The 18,201-nt window shown below is 38.2% G+C and overlaps 1 pseudogene; it reads left to right on the top strand.

Annotated features, from left to right (window-relative positions):
• The first annotated feature begins 278 nt into the window (after window positions 1-278).
• Window positions 279-15,185, top strand: LOC116476736 (ras-related protein Rab-1A-like; annotated as a pseudogene).
• The last annotated feature ends 3,016 nt before the right edge of the window (window positions 15,186-18,201 follow it).

Here is an 18,201-nt window from a genome sequence, read left to right as displayed (position 1 = left end):
AGAGAGACTGTGTAGAGAAAATAAAAAAGGAGACTAAGGACATAAGCCTGGGGGCCACTGGCATTTAAAGGATGAGCAATGAAAGAGGAGCTTTAGAAGGAGAATGAACAGGACTAGTCAGAACAGTAAGAGGAAAATAGAGCGAATAGCACTGCACCAACAATGGCAAAGGGATCTTCAAGAAGGAGGGATTGGAGAAAAGAAACAAAGGCTTTCTGAAATCAGTGTTGGTAACCAAGAAGCTCACTGTCTGTTCTTGGTGAACCTAGTTTCTAGGGATGGGCTTGGCAGAGGCAAGGGTGTACGAGCTTGAGGAGCAAATGTGCCATGAGGGTGCAGGCAGCGGGGAGGACCACTCCTTAGCAGGTGCCCCACTTGCTGTTTTTATACAATCTGCTTTATCTAATCTTCATAGCAATTCTGTGAATCAGGTATTATTCTCCCTACTTTACAGATAAGACAAAAAAGGACTCAGAAAAAAGTTTAAGAACCCAACTTCCATTTCTGATAATATAGCAGACAGATAATCTGAACAACCTTTGTGTGGCAAATCAACTAACAGTGTTCATTTTATCATAATATTTTATGTCATTCACATATGTTAGTTATAAATATTTTATATAGTTTATATTAGTTTTTAAAATTAAATTAAATTCACAGAGCTAAAGGAGGCGTTGCCTATATTCAAACTACAATCTGTCAAACCAAAAATTTGCATTTTTTGCTAATTATTTGCTTTGAGGGGGACTGTTTTAAAAACTAAAATAGTAAAAGTAGCAATTTAAAATGCCAGAATATGTCAGGCTTTTCTTCTCTGGACCTATTTCATGTCATTTTTCAAGTGCTGAAATCACAGCTGAACACTGTTCTCTAACCATAATCTGAACAACATCAATTACAGTTGCTCCAGATGATTGCAAATCTACTGTGAGTCTTTTTGTCTAGCATCTTTTGGGAAGCTAAGTGAGCCAATTCCTTAATGTTCAGGGTCTGTATAACTATCAGATTGAGGCTACAGTTGCACTGAAAAGTTGATGTGAAGTTCAACTAACTTCACTCTCTGAGAAGTCATTCTCTCAATTAATGGTGGGGCTCTCAAATCTCTGTATCTTTGCAACAGCTATACGTAATTAGGATAGGCCTAAAAGTTGCATAGCCATTCCAGAAAAATTTATTTTGGTTCAAACTACAGGTTGTAGGGGGCCACGTATTGATTAAAACATTTGTGAAGGAGTACAGAAAAGAGAGAATGATTCTTTACCTCATTTACACAACATAGAAAGATGCTGGTTAAGATACAACAGTTTTCACCCAAAGCATTGGCCATGACTGCCTGCTAACTACATAAACTATAACTAATCCAGAACCTGCCTGCCTAGTCATACCCTGGCCAGGGAGCAAGGTCCTGGAATTTGTCAGAGCTATGTTATTGTGAGAGAATAAAATAAATAAATGGAAATTTCCTTTGCTACGTTTGGAAATAATCACTTCTCACTGCTTGCCTCTCCACCCAAGCATAAAGAATGAATGTCAAAAATTCCAAGCCTGCCATAGGAAGAGCAGAACAAAAGGCTTTATTCTGAAGCAGACTAACATTTAGTACAGCTCTATAGCAAAACCATTTTTCAAATTCCCCACTATGTATTTTATAGAAAGGCTATGATATTAAGCATCATCATAAAATTTTACCAAACTAATGTAAGTACTAATCACTAGCATTAGTAAGGTGTGGAATAGGTGTATTATCAGATTTTTTCAGTAAAGAGACTGAATTTGTAAACTCACTTCTTATTTAGAAACTATGATTTAAAACTTTACATACAATATTTTTAAACTATTAGAATAAACACACACACAAGGAGAAAAACATACCAAATGAAAATGAATATTTGGGGGTAGTAAAATAATAGATTATTTTTAGTTTATCATTTATATATCTCTATCTTCCAAATACTAAACAATAGGCATGTTGTTTTTACAATCACTACAAATTAATTTTTTAACCTTCATGTTTCACATTCATTATTTGCATCAATAGGCTATAGGGGATTATTATGGTGGATGGGAAGCAGGACTAGACTGCAGCTCTGACTGGGATGGACAGAGCAGCATGTGGAGGCTTGCATTTTAAATTTTCACTCCAGAACGACTGCAAGAACAAACCAGCAATTCCAAGAGAATCCACAGGCCCTCTGAAGGAAGCAGACTGCTCCTGCAGGACCTGGGAGACACCCTAAATACTGTGAGTGCCCCATCTGCAGAAGTGGGAAAGGGAGATCCTCGCATCCCAAATGCATACCCCCACTAAAGAAATTGAAGGTCTGTTTGCGGGAGAAGTTTCCAACCTTACCTGGAGCTGAGTCAATTTAGAGAGCTGAGCAAAATATAGGGGTATAGGAAGCAGCGAGAAAGGATCTGGGAGGTTGCTGGGTCCCCAAGTAGGCCATTCCTGCCTGGCACCATGGGGTCCCATTGGGAGGGCAGCCAGAGAAGTGGGGAAAAAAACCACAGGAAGAAGGAAATCTCCAGCTGAACTTTGTAACAACTTGAACCAGGCAAGAACACTCCTGGCCAAAACGCGGGGGAGGGCATGAATCTGGTGTGCAGACTCCACAGGCAGAGGAAGAACCAGACCCTTTTCATTCACAGCTGGGAGGTAGGTAGCCTGGAGAAAGTTCTCAAGCCCAGCTCACCTACCATCTGGAAACAAACTCTGGGCTGTTAGTGGGGGCACAGTGAGAGTGAGACTGGCTCTTTGGTTTGTATGGGAGCCAGGTGAGGCCTGTGACTGCTGGCTTTCCTCCACTTCCCTGACAACCTGCCTGACTGAGGCAGCCATAATACTCCTAGGCACATAACTCCATTGACCTGAGAACCTCAACTCCATCCCACACAGCACCAGCATCAAGATCCACCCAAGGAGAGTCTGAGCTCAGACACCACTAGCCCTTCCCCAACTTGATGGACCATCCCTAACCACCCTGGTAGCAGAAGACAAAGGGCACATAATCTTTGGAGTTGTAGGGCCCTGCCCACTGCCGATCCCTCTCCACACTACCACAGCTGATGCTCTCTGTAAAATGCCACCTCCTGGCAGGAGGCCAACCAGCACAAAATAGAGCATTAAACCAGCAAAGCTAAGAACCCTCACAGAGTCCATTTCACCCTCTTGTCGTCTCCACCAGAAAGGCACTGCATCCACAGCTGAACGACTGATAGATGGTTCACTTCCCAGGACTCTGTGCAGACAACCCCCAGTACCAGTCCAGAGCCAGGTAGACTCACTGGGTGACTAGACCCAGAAGAAAGACAACAATCACTGCAGTTCGGCTCATAGGAAGCCACGTCCATAGGAAAGCGGGGAGAGTACTACATCAAGGGAACACCCTGCGGGACAAAAGAATCTGAACAACAGCCTTCAGCCCTAGACCTTCCCTCTGACAGAGTCTACCCAAATAAGAAGGAACCAGAAACCCAACTCTGGTAATATCACAAAACAAGGCTCTTCAACACCCCCAAAAAATCACACTAGTTCACCAGCAATGGATCCAAACCAAGAAGAAATCCCTGATTTACCTAAAAAAGAATTCAGGAATTCAGTTATTAAGCCAATCAGGGAGACACCAGAGAAAGGCAAAGCCAAGTGCAAGGAAATCCAAAAAATGATACAAGAGGTGAAAAAAGAAATATTCAAGGAAATAGCATAAAGGAAAAACAATCAAAACCTCAGGAAACATTGCAAACACTTAGAGAAATGCAAAATGCTCTGGAAAGTCTCAGCTATAGAATTTAACAAGTAGAAGAAAGAAATTCAGAGCTTGAAGACAAGGTTTTCGAATTAAACCAATCCAACAAAGAAAAAAAACAAGAAAATATGAGCAAAGGCTACAAGAAGTCTGGGATTATATTAAATGACCAAACATAAGTATAATCAATGTTCCTGAGGAAGAAGAGAAAACTGAAATTTGGAAAACATATTTGGGGAAATAATCAAGGAAAACTTCTTCACCCTTGCTAGACACCTAGAAATCCAAATACAAGAAGCATAAAGAAAATCTGGGAAATTCATTGCAAAAGATCATTACCTAAGCACATTTTCATCAGGTTATCTACAGTTAAGACAAAGGAAAGAATATAAAGAGCTGTGAGACAGAGGTACCAGGTAACATATAAAGGGAAACCTATCAGATTAACAGCAGATTTCTCAGCAGAAACCCTACAGGCTAGAATGGATTGGCACCCTATCTTCAGCCTCCTCAGACAAAACAATTATCAGCCAAGAATTTTGTATCCAGCAAAACTAAGCATCTTATATGAGGGAAAGATACAGTATTTTCAGACAAACAAATGCTGAGAAAATTCACCATTACCAAGCCACCACTACAAGAACTGCTAAAAGGAGCTCTAAATCTTGAAACAAGTCCTCGAAACACATCAGAACAGTACCTCTTTAAAGCATAAATCATATAGAACCTATAAAACAAAAATACAACTTAAAAGCAAAAACAAAAAAACAAAGTACACAGGCAACAAACAGCATGATGAATGCAAGGGTACCTCACATTTTAATACAAATAATGAATGTAAATGGTCTAAATGTTCCACTTAAAAGACACAGAACTGCAGAATAGATAAAAACTCACCAAACAACTATCTGCTGCCTTCAGAAGACTCACCTAACACATAAGGACTCACATAAACTTAAAGTAGAGGGATAGAAAAAGGCATTTCATGCAAATGGACACCAAAATTGAGCAGGGATAGCTACTCTTATACCAGACAAAATGAACTTTAAAGCAATAGCAGTTAAAAGAGATGAAGGGGACATTTTATAATGGTAAAAGACCTTGTCCAACAGGAAAATATCACAATCCTAAACATATATACACCTAACACTGGAGCTTCCAAATTTATAAAACAATTACTAATAGACCTAAGACATGAGACAGACAGCAACACAATAATAGTGTGGGACTTCAGTACTCCACTGACAGCACTACACAGGTCGTCAAGACAGAAAGTCAACAAAGAAACAATGGATTTAAACTATACGTTGGAACAAATGGACTTAACAGATATATAGATATATAAAGAAGATTTCATCCAATAACCATAGAATACACATTCTATTCAACAGTGCATGGAACTTTCTCCAAAATAGACCATATGATAGCCTATAAAACAAGCCTTAATAAATTTAAGAAAATTGAAATTATATCAAGCACTATCTCAGACCACAGTGGAATAAAACAAAATCAACTCCAAAAGGAAGATTCAAAACCATGCAAATATTATGAAATTAAATAAGGTGCTCCTGAGTGAGCATTGGGTCAAAAACAAAATCAAGATGGAAATTAAAAACTTCTTCAAACTGAATGACAATACACAACCTATCAAAACCTCTGGGATACAGCAATGACAGTGCTAAGAGGAAAGTTAATAGCCCTAAACGCCTACATCAAAGAGACTGAAAGAGCACAAACTAACATTCTAAGGTCGCATCTCAAAGAACTAGAGAAAGAAAAACAAATCAAACCTAAACCCAACAGAAGCAAGGAAATAACCAAGATCAGAGCAGAACTAAATGAAATTGAAACAACAACAACAAAAATATAAAAGATAAATGAAACAAAAAGCTGTTTCTTTAAAAAGATGCATAAAATTGATAGAGCATTGGCAAGACGAACCAAGAAAAGAAGACAGAAAATTCAAATAACCTAAGAAATGAAACAGGAGATATTACAACTGACGCCACTGAAATAGAAAAGATCGTTCAAGGCTACTACAAACACCTTTACCCACATAAACTAAACAACCTAGAAGAGATGAATAAATTCCTTGAAAACTACAACCCTCTTAGCTTAAATCAGGAACAATTAGATGCCCTGAACAGACCAATAAGAAGCAGTGAGATTGAAACGGTAATAAAAAATCACCAACAAAAAACTCCAGGGCCAGACAGATTCGCAGCAGAATTCTACCAGACATCCAAAGAAGAATTAACACCAATCCTTTTGACACTATTCCATAAGATAGAGAAAGAAGGCACCCTCCCTAATTCATTCTATGATGCCAGTACCACCCTAATACCCAAACCAGGAAAGGACATAATCAAAAAAGAAAACTACAGACCTATATCCTTGATGAACATAGATACTAAAATCTTAACAAAATACTAGCAAACCAAATCTAATAACATATCAAAAAGATAATCTACCATGATCAAGTAGGTTTCATACTAGGAATGCAGGGATGATTTAACATATGCAAGTTAATAAATGTGACACACTATATAAACAGAATTAAAAACAAAAATCACATGATAATCTCTATAGGTGCAGGAAAAGCATTGAACAAAATCCAGCATTCCTTTAAGATTAAAACTCTCAGCAAAATTGGCATACAAGAAATATCCCTCAATGTAATAAAAGCCATCTATGAAAAACTCACAGCCAACATAATACTGAATGGGAGAAAGTTGAAAGCACTCCCTCTGAGAACCGAAACAAGACAAGGATGCCTACTCTCACTGCTCCCCTTCAACATAGTATTGGAAGTCCTAGCCAGAGCAATCAGACGAGAGAAAGAAATAAAAGGCAATCAAATCAGTAAAGAAGAAGTCAAACTGTCACTGTTTGCGGATGATGTGACTGCTTACCTTGACAACCCTAAAGATTTCCAGAAAGCTCCTAGAATTGATTAAAGAATTTGGTAAAGTTTCTGGATACAAGATTAATGTACACAAATCAGTAGCTCTTCTATACACCAGCGGCGACCAAGTGGAGAATCAAATCACGAACTCAACCCCTTTTACAATAGCTGCAAGAAAAATAAACTATTTAGTAATATGCCTAACCAAAGAGGCAAAAGACCTCTACAAGGAAAACTACAAAACACTGGGAAAGAAATCACAGATGACACAAACAAATGGAAACACATCCCAGTCTCATGGATGCATAGAATAAATATTGTGAAATGACCATACTGCCAAAAGCAATATACAAATTCAGTGCAATCCCCATCAAAATTCCACCATCATTCTTCACAGAATTAGAAAGAAACAATTCCAAAATTCATATGGAACCAAAAAAGAGCCCACATGGCCAAAGTAAGACTAAGCAAAAAGAGTAACAAATCTGGAGGCATTACATTACCTGATTTCAAACTATACTATAAGGACATAGTCACCAAAACAGCATGGTACTGGTATAGAAACAGGCACGTTAATCAATGGAACAGAATAGAGAACCTGGAAATAAACCCAAATACTTACAGCCAACTGATCTTTGACCAAGGAAACAGAAACATAAAATGGGGAAAGGACACTCTTTTCCACAAATGGTGCTGGGATAATTGGCTAGCCACATGTAGGAGAATGAAACTGGATCCTCATCTCTCACCTTATACAAAAATCAACTCAAGATGGATTAAGGACTTAAATCTAAGACCTAAAACTATAAAAATTCTAGAAGATACATTAGAAAAACTCTTCTAGACATTGGCTTAGGCAAGGATTTCATGACCAAGAACCCAAAAGCAAATGCGATGAAAACAAAGATAAATAACTGGCACCTAATTAAAAGAGCTTTTGCATAGCAAAGGGAACAGTCAGCAGAGTAAACAGACAACCCACAGAGTGGGAGAAAACCTTCACAATCTATACATCTGACAAAGGACTAATATCCAGAATCTACTACAAATTCAAACAAATCAGTAAGAGAGAAACAATCCCATCAAAAAGGGGGCTAAGGACAGGAATAGACAAGATATACAAATGGTAAACAAACATATGAAAAAGCTCAACATCACTAATTATCAGGGAAATAGACATCAAAACCACAATGCAATATCACCTTACTCCTTCAAGAATGGCCATAATCAAAAAATTAAAAAACGGTAGATGTTGGCATGGATGCAGTGAAGAGGGAACACCTCTATGCTGCTGGTGGAAATGTAAACTAGTACAATCTTTATGGAAAACATTGTGGAGATTCCTTAAAGAACTACAGATAGAACTACCATTTGATCAAGCAATCCCACTACTGGGTATCTACCCAGACAAAAAGAAATCATTATATGAAAAAAGATACTTGCACACACACGTTTATAGCAGCACAATTCGCAATTGCAAAATCATGGAACCAACCCGAATGCCTATAAATCAATGAGTGGATAAAGAAACTGTGGTATATTTATACAATGGAATACTACTGAGCCATAAAAAGGAATGAATTGACTGCATTTGCAGTGACCTGGATGTGATCAGAGACTATTATTCTCAGTGATGTAACTCAGGAATGGAAAACCAAACATTGTATGTTCTCATTGATACGTGGGAGCTAAGCTATGAGGATGCAAAGACATAAGAATGATACAATGGACCTTGGGGCTTGGGGGAAAAGGTGGGCAGGAGGTAAGGGATGAAAGACTACAAATATGGTGCAGTATATAATGCTGGAGGGGTGGGTGCACCAAAATCTCACATCACAACTAAAGAACTTACTCATGTAAACAAATACCACCTGTATCTCAATAACTTATGGCAAAATATAAAATAAATTAAAATAAATAGGGGCCAGGCGCGGTGGCTCACGCTTGTAATCCCAGCACTTTGGGAGGCCCAGGCGGGGGGATCACGAGGTCAGGAGATCGAGACCACGATGAAACCCCGTCTCTACTAAAAATACAAAAAAAATTAGCCGGGTGTGGTGGCGGGCGCCTGTAGTCCCAGCTACTCAGAGAGGCTGAGGCAGGAGAATGGCGTGAACCCGGGAGGCGGAGCTTGCAGTGGGCCGAGATTGCGCCACTGCACGCCAGCCTGGGCGACAGAGCGAGACTCCGTCTCAAAAAAAATAAAAAAATAAAAATAAATAAAAATAAATAAATAATTATTGCTAAAAAGCTTAAAAAAGGCTCTAATGCTATAAAAAGGGTTAGACGTAATGTGTGTGATTCAATGAGAACTGAGACTCATAATAATTTCAGAAGATAGAACTGGGATCAGTAGAATGCTAAAGTTCCTAATATGAAAAGCTTTTTATAAACAGCAAAATATACCTTGGGAAACCCAGTCCTTTTCTCACTACTCCCTTTCCATGCCCACAAACGGAGAGAGGATAGAGATGCTGCAGCCAGGAGCTAGCATGATACAGAGAACCCCATTTAGAGGACCTGCAGCAAGAAAAGATATCCTTATGTTCATAGAGAATTAGTAGATATGTTATACATGGGAGAATATGGGAGAAAATAACACTCATTAGCAATGCAATGCATTAGAATTATTCTAATGTGAACTTTAAACATTTGCAGATTATATTTTAAAAATCAGTAAATAGTAGAAAGAGCATGAATTATGAAAGCAATACTTCTGCCTGAAAACCCATGACAAGAATGATATGGAGTAAAAGAAGAAAGCTGGCAAAGTCTGGACAATACAGCAAAGAAAGTCATCCTGGGCTATGGCAGAGATAACCTGGTTGAGCATTTCCACTGATTTTTTCAGCGGGAATAAACTGGAAGTTAATATCAGAACTCCAACGTGTGATTGATAAATGTAAAGTCTGCTGAAGCAAATGCTTTAGTAAAACATGTTAAACTTCTGGTCCTTATTGCAGTTGTGGTCATTCTCCACAAATCTTTTCTTTTATTTTCAAAATGCTAAATAATCATTATAGGAAGCTTGGTAGACAACTATCCAAATTGCATAGATTGAGATTCTGGTCAATATACAGGGGGAAAAACAAAACAACAAAACAAAATAAAACAAAGGATAGAATTGGAAAAAAAAAAAATTCTTCCCAAAATGTCTGTTTCTGACTCAAGGCACAAGTTAGAATACATTTAGTAAAGTATCAATCACACTTTTGAAAACTCCAGTAAAGAACATTTCAGACCATGACTTTACTTTAGAAGATACTATTTTTAAAATGGCATTTCTGGGTGAATTAGTACATGATCTTGACACTTGTTTAAAAAAGAGAAATCAACAACTTATTCAATCACAGTGTTCAATAGTTAATGGTTTCTAATGGACCCTGGAACACTGAAAAAACTCTGTTTACAAACAATGCATATTTCTAATTCATTAACACATTTGCCTAATAGGATAGATGTAGAACTTAACCGGGGTTCTGCATAATGGTGCTCAGTTATACTTCCACATATAACAGTGTTCTTACTGATCCTGAAAGCCTGAAACATATTTCATGATATATCAGTTCTCTCCAATTACCTACCAAGATGCTCTGAAAACCTCAAAGGTTTTCAGAATGAAAGTTATTTTAAAGCAATTTATTTTGTAAAGATACACATCTCTTAGAGTTTTTTTAAGTCTGACACTTGCAAGAAAATTTCACAATTTGAGAAAGACTGAGAGTCACCTTTTAAAAGTTTCACACCACTAAAGTTTAACCTTGTGCCAGGCATATGATGGAATTTTAAACAGATAAGCACTTTCTGCCTTGAATGAAGCCAACCTCTCTGGAGCAATTGGACACCATGTCACCGGGAGCTCATGGAACACTCTGTTGTAGACTACAGTGTCAGCTGCATGTGGCAGATGACCACTAGAAGGATGCAGTCTCAGCCTCAGATGAGAAACAGCCTTTTAGAATGCTGATAGTTTTTTTTTAGTTCAACTAACTTCTCTAGGAAATAATTACATAGAATCAATAACTTTAAAGAATAAAGGTTGTGAGCAAAATTTTACAAAGGAAACTCCTGCCACAACACTGCTTTGTAAAGTTGTGGAACCAATATTTTAGGATATTTTGGGGTGGACATGAGACAGTGAGTGGAGAAAGGATACACATTTAAAATTCAAGTGTCCTATCCCTTGCTGCAAGGTTCTGAACTTTCTAAGAACACTTTCTAAATATAGGAAGATTTGACATGTTTATAACTACATATTTCCTAGGGAGAAAGTATAAGGTTAATTACACTCTCAAAAAAATTAATATTCCACAAATGTCAATAACCACTGCAATGTGTGGCCTAATTTGTGGTTTCAAGGTTTGCAAAGTGTAATTCTGCTCAATGAGAAAGACCATTTTTAAAAAAACAACAGAAAGACATGCTTATGATCAATGTGACACAGGCACTTGGTCCCAGAAAAATGTACTCATCTTGTAGATCAACTACATATTTCAGGTTTCTCCAAGTGTGGATAGTAAAGGTTTTGAGGTTATGTCAGAGGCAAGCCCATGGCCAGACATTCATTTTCTTGGTACAGGATAACAACACAACAGTACCCAGATGCCCTGAGAGATTCTCCAACAAAATGCTTTTCCCAAGCATGGTGCCACAGCTCTGAGCGGAGCAATCTCATTGACTCAACCCTTCACATAGTAGAAAACATTTTCTGGTTGTCCTTCCTCATGCAACTCATGGATCCTCAAAAGCATTTTTTGAGCACTTAATGAGATCATTGATGGGCCATTGTTTGGAAAAGTTAAAAGTGCTAAAGAAATGTCAACAATCAATCCACCAGGCAGATGGTAAAAATAAAAGATTTACAGTGCACAGAATGAGGCTCAAATTTCACCTCAGCCTCTTACTAAATGTGTGAACCTGGGTTCCTTAAAATTTCCATTTCCTCATCTTCAAAATAAGTCTCATAGCTTCTTTGTCATGCTTCCAGACTTATTCAATAAATAATCATTTTTATTAGTGCTCTTCATATAAACGGACTTTCTACCTGTTCTGCAATGACCTGTTCTTCATTGAAGCCAGTAACCAGCCACCCAGAGGCCTAGAAGTCAGGCTTCCCTGAGCCAATAGGTTTACATGTGACCATTCATCAGAAAACAATGGATAGGCAGAAGAGGACAGGAAGAAAATAATGCTATAGATACACTTATAAGTTATACCTATTTAGAATGGCTAGGCTAAGAATGAAATCTCCTTTCATAACAGTGAGTTTAAAAGAAAACGTGCTTTCATTTATAAACTTCAGACTAATAGATGCCCTTACAAAAATAGTATTGGACATTTAAAAACGATTACAGCTTTTGTTAATGAAATCAGGATTCTTTGTATAACAGAGGTAACACTGTGCCAGCCTGATAGGGAGCCAGTTAGAAGGCAAGTCTCATTCTTGCTCTCTTGAGTCCCATCCAAGCATAGATGGAGGTAGGGGGCTTTGTCTTACATACACACAACCTAGACTCCACTGTTTATCTCAGGTGGTTTGGAAAGTCCTGAGATATTAAAGAGTAATAAATATTCTCTTAAGTATTCATCCATTCCAAAGTATTTATTGAGCATTCACTGTATGTTAGACACTGCTCCAGATGTTTGGATACATTTGTGAATAAAGCAGAAATCCCTTCCCCTATGGAGCTTGTAATCTATACAGGGAGAGAAACAACAAACAACAGACCTAATACATGAGTAAAGCACATGATTCGTTAGAGTATGGGAAGTGTTATGGGAAACAGAACAAGGTGAGCAGGGTAGGAGGGGTCAGGCGTGTCAGGCATGGGTTGGGGCTGGGCTGCAATTTCAGGCAGGATAGTCAGTGAAGATCTCTTTGAGAAGTCACATTTGAGAAAAGACAGGTGAATTTCTGGGGGAAGAGCCCCTCTGGGAATGAGAAACAGCCAGTGCAAAGGCAATGTGCCTGGGATTCCCAAGGAAGAGCAAGAAGCCAGTGTGACTGCAGTATAGTGAGCAAGGAGGAAGCTGTAGGCAATGAGGTCAGAGAAGTAGTAAAGGTTGAACCTTCAGGACCCTGTAGGCCACTGGAAATGGACTTGTGACTCAGACAGCATCCCTCCAGATCTTATGGCACAAATGGGTCCAGATACCTCTGCATAATCAGTAGTGACCCACTGGGGCTGATGTGGAAGGATAGCCTCACCTGAACAGACAGGAAGCACAAAAAATACAGGTCGTGTGTAGACAAGACATGACTGGAGGTTGCACAAGACCAGCTAGGTGTCTGGATTCTGGTGCTGCTCCTACCCAGCCTGTTCCTCCCGGAACCTGGTCACTGGTCTCACCAGCCCAGAGAATCTCTTCTAATCTCAGCAGTGGGGAAGAAGCTGGCTGTTTCTCATGAGGCTTTTCTTCTATGCATCAAGATCTCTCCTCTTCCCCCTTCTTCAGGTACAGGTTTTGTGAAACTCAGAAGGCAAAATATTGACTCAGGATTTTTTTCCCCCTATTTCCCTGTGTTACCCCATCTCCAAATAAGTGAAGACAATAAATGCAGAACATCTGGCTAAGTAGAGAAAGGTAAGAGCCACAGGTTAGAAATATATATCAATAACAAAAGACTCAATTAACATTTTTCAACACTCTCTGTATTAGATCTCTAGAAGGACAGGACTAATAGGATAGATGGATATATAAAAGGGAGTTTATTAAGGAGTATTGACTCACACGATATAACAAGGTGAAGTTCCACAATAAGCCATCTGCAAGCTGAGGAGCAAGGGAGCCAGTCTGAATCCCAAAACCTCAAAAGTAGAGAAGCCAACAGTACAGCCTTCAGTCTGTGGCTAAAGGACTGAGAGCCCCTGGCAAACCACTGGTGTAAGTCCAAGAGTCCAAAAGCTGAAGAACTTGGCATCCGATGTTCAAGGGCAGGAAGCACCCAGCATGGGAGAACGATGAAGGCCAGAAGACTCAGCAAGTCTAGTCCTTCCACATTCCTCTGCCTGCTTTATTCTAGCCGTGCTGGCAGCTGATTAGATGGTGCCCACCCAGATTGAGGGTGGGTCTGCCTCTCCCAGTCCACTGACTCAAATGTTAATCTCTTTCGGCAACACAGTCACAGATATACCCAGGAACAATACTTTGCATCCTTCAATCCAATCAGGTTAACACTCAAAATTAATCATCAGACGCTCCAATCCTACTTGTTTCAGACTAAGCACTTGTTCAACGAACATATACTGAGCACTTTCCATGAGCCAAGAAATTTGCTAAGTGTGAAGAGACAGCTAAGATGGGAGCTTAATCCCTACTGCCCAGGACACACAGGCTGGTAGAAAAGGAAGACAGGTAACACTAAGAAACAGCCATGTAAATGTCAGGGAATAAAATGGAGCGTGCATACACAGAACCTTGTCTCATGAAGACGGCATGGGCTAAGGTGCACTGACAGCTTAATTTTTCCCTTTCCAGGGACACCTAGTGCTGCTTATAGGGGTGAATAGAAAGAGAAGAGATTTAAGAAAGAGGCACTTAGGCAGTTCTAACCAAAATAGAAAAGTGCTATATTTTCACCACTGAAGTGTGGAATATCACATTTCTCAGGGACTCAGATCTGTGACATGAATACGCTCTCTTTATGCTGTAAATGGAGACTAAAAAAATTGTTTTTTCATGAAACTCTTTCAACATGCATCTATCTAGTGCAAATTTTGCTCCTAAAGTGAGGAAGAAATCTATACGGAATTGGAAAGTCAGTTCAGATTTTGGGTTTTTGGGTGGAAGCAGTAGCTGAGTGGTGACAGTGGCCAAGTGATTGTGTTGTAGGGAACAGAGCGGAGAAAGATGTTTGCCCTCCCAGAACAGCCTATCTCATTCCTTTCCTTCAATTACCCATAGCCTAGAGTCATGATGGTGCAGGCAGCAGCTGCAATGACATTACCAGCAGAAATCTCTAATATGTTTAATTACTCAAGTTACTTCTGATTGGCAATTCTGGGGCTAGAAAGCCTTGCTTCCTTCTTAGGTTTGCAGGTGAAACATGTAATACATATACTGAAAACTACATCAGCACAATAAGTGGGAATTTCAAAATAAGAACTGTAATATTATATGGCAAAATAATCAAGCTTCAACTAGGGGACACAACAGGCCAGGAAAGATTTTGATCACCTCCAGTTATTACACAGGAGCCCAAGGCTGTATGATATGACAGATCAGGAGTCCTTCAATAATGTTAAATAGTGGTTGCAGGAAATTGACCACTAGGCCAGTGAAAATGTCAACAAATTGTTGGTAGGAAACAAATGTGATCAGCCCACAAAGAAAGTAGACTACACAACAACAAAGGAATTTGCTGATTCCCTTGGAATTCCATTTTTGGAAACTGGTGCTAAGAACACAGCAAATGTAGAACAGACTTTCATGACAATGGCATCTGAGATTAAAAAGCAAATGGGACTAGAGCAACAGCTGGTGATGCAGAGAAGTCTAATTTTAAAATTTAGACCACTTTGGTCGAGCAGTGAGGTGAAGGTTGATGCTAAAATTTGCTTCTGTCCTTTTCTCACACAATAAATTTGCAATCTAACCCAAATGAAAAAACAAAATTGCCTGAACTTTATTGTATGTAGCTGCACTATAACAGATTCTTACCATCTCCACAAATGTCAGAGGTTGTAAATAGTTAATACTGACATTTTTTTTACTACCTTGACTCAAGATAGCTAATTTCAGTTTCAGAAAACTTTGAAACTCTTGTGTGCTGCTTTACAAAATACTGCATGTAATCCTCGCCACTTTCCTGGTACCAGATTTCGTCCCATGATTTCTTTTGTAAAGTTAGAATATATATTTTTGATGTTTACATTGGCATGTTTAGATGTCAGGTTTAATCTTCTGAAGATGAAGTTCAGCCATTTTGTATCAAACAACAAAAGCAGTCTGTCACTTCCATGTATACAGATGTTACATGTAAGATCTGATTTGCTAGTTCTTCCTTTACAGTTATAAATGGAAAGATTATACCATTTAATTAATGGTTTCTTCACACTCTGCATGTAATTTGTGGCTGCAGGATGTTGTGATTTTTTGCATACTACATACAAAACAACTAAAGACATGTTTAACAAATAATGTACTTACAATGGGATCTAATTAAACCAAAGAGCTTCTGCTCAGGAAAATAAACTATCAAGAGTGAATAGACAACCAACGAAATGGGAGAAAACTTTTGCAAACTACGCATCTGACAAAGGTCTAATATCCAGCATCTATAAGGAGCTTAAACAAATTTACAAAAAAACACATTAAAAAGTGGGCAAAGGACATAACCAGACATTTTTCAAAAGAGGATATGCATGATGCCAATAAGCATATGAAAAAAAGCTCAACATCACTAATCATTAGAGAAACACAAATCAAAACCACAATGAGATACCATCTCACACCAGTCAGAATGGCTATTACTAAAAAGTCAAAAAATAACTGATGCTGACAAGTTTGGAAAGAAGAAGGAATGCTTATACACTGTTGGTGGGAGTATAAATTAGTTCAGCCATTATGGAATGCAGTGTGACAATCCTCAAGGACCTAAAGACAGAACTACCATTCAACTCAGTAATCCCATTACTGGGTATATACCCAAAGAAATATAAATCATTGTGTCATAAAGACACATGCATGTGAATGTCCACTGCAGCTCTATTCACATATAAAGGGCAGAATTCAATATTTGCTTTCTAGATAAAATAGCCAATAAATGACCTAAAGAGGCTTTGATGCTGTGTAGGGATTTAACCAAGCTTAGTAGTTCTGGGAGCTCAAATTGTATGGAACACAAATTTAGGATGTGTGCTATCCAGCCTATTATTTCTGATCTTTCTGAACACCATTCATTAATCAACAGTTCATCAATGCATCTGTGGTAGAGGTGGAAAGCAGCACACTTTTCCTAATTAGCAAATAGACTAACTTGTGTGCTAATGTTTTTCTTTCATGCTGTCTGTAAAATTCAATTATTTTATCCTTCACAATTGTATTACTTACATTGGAGGAGAGTTTAAGCACTGAGGTAAAAAGCAGGAAATTTGATTGCCCTAAGTTTAGAAATTATACCCCTAAAAATTAACTGAAAACATAAATACTGGGTGGTAATGATAAATGAAGAAGATGTATTTATTTCAGTGAAATTTTGCATGTATAAAGATTTTGTTAAATAGGACCTTCAAGATCCTAGGGGTTTTGTGTGTGGAAAAAGTAATATTCTGTTAATACCAGCATTTTAAAGTGACTGAGGTCAAAGTTGTTTCCTGAGGTTGAAGTGGCAGCCAAAACATTCTTCACACAAAAGGTTGAGATATAGCTGCTGGCAACACAATTTATTGTAGGGTCCTTAATTTAATTTTAAAAATTTTAAGCTAAAAACAAGCCAAAAATTAATAGGCTTTTACATTTTTCACTAAGAGACAACTGAAATACATGGTACAAAAATAAGTGGTAAGATTGCTGTAAAATAAAATGTACAAAATAAACACTAAATTTTTTTTTTTTTGAGGCAGGGTCTTACTCTGTTGCCCAGGCTGGAGTGCAGTGCCATGATCTCTGCTCACTGCAACATCCACCTCCTGGATTAAAGTGATTCTCCTGCCTCAGCCTTCTGAGTAGAAGGGATTATAGGCACCCACAACCATGCATGGCTAATTTTTGCATTTTTTAGTAGAGATGGGTTTTCACCAGACTGGTCTTGAACTCCTGGCCTCAAGTGACCCACCCACCTTGGCTTCCCCAAGTGCTGGGATTACAGGCGTGAGTGACTTTGCCTGGCCTGAATTTCACAACAAAATTGTAGTTTACTTTGTAAAAGGAAAAAATAAAAGGAAAAAAAAGAAAAAAAATATTTGGTGGAAGAATATACACAGGAAGTAGAAAACTGTCAATGGAAATGCCAGGAGAATATCAGCATGCTTGTCAGCTCTTTGGAATTTAAGTCATCACCATCTCAAAGGCCAAGAATCTATACTTCTGGGGTTCATCATATACATATTTATTTATTTATTTTTATTTTTTCATAAGTTATTGGGGTACAGGTGGTATTTGGTTACGTAAGTAAATTCTTCAGTGCTGATTTATGAGATTTTGCTGCACCCATCACTCAAGCAGTATACACTGCACCATATTTGTAGTCTTTTACCCTCACCCTGCTCTCACTCTTCCCCTCAAGTCCCTAAAGTCTATTGCATAATTCTTATGCCTTTGCATCCTCATAGCTTTTCTGCCACATATCAGTAAGAACTTATGATGTTTGGTTTTCCATTTCTGAGTTACCTCACAAAGAATAATAATCTCCAATCTCATCCAGGTCACTGTAAATGCCATTAATTCATTCCTTTTTATGGCTGCACTGTATTCCATCGTGTATATATAATACATACATCATTATTATATTATATTATATATAATATAATACATACATCATTATTATATTATATTATATATAATTTATATATAATATATTATATTATATTTTTTATATATAATTATATA

The sequence above is a fragment of the Hylobates moloch genome, unplaced genomic scaffold (assembly GCF_009828535.3).
Source record: "Hylobates moloch isolate HMO894 unplaced genomic scaffold, HMol_V3 SCAFFOLD_2, whole genome shotgun sequence".
Taxonomy (NCBI): domain Eukaryota; kingdom Metazoa; phylum Chordata; class Mammalia; order Primates; family Hylobatidae; genus Hylobates; species Hylobates moloch.
The sequence above is the reverse complement of the archived record's forward strand: the minus strand, read 5'-3'. Positions and strand labels throughout refer to the sequence as shown.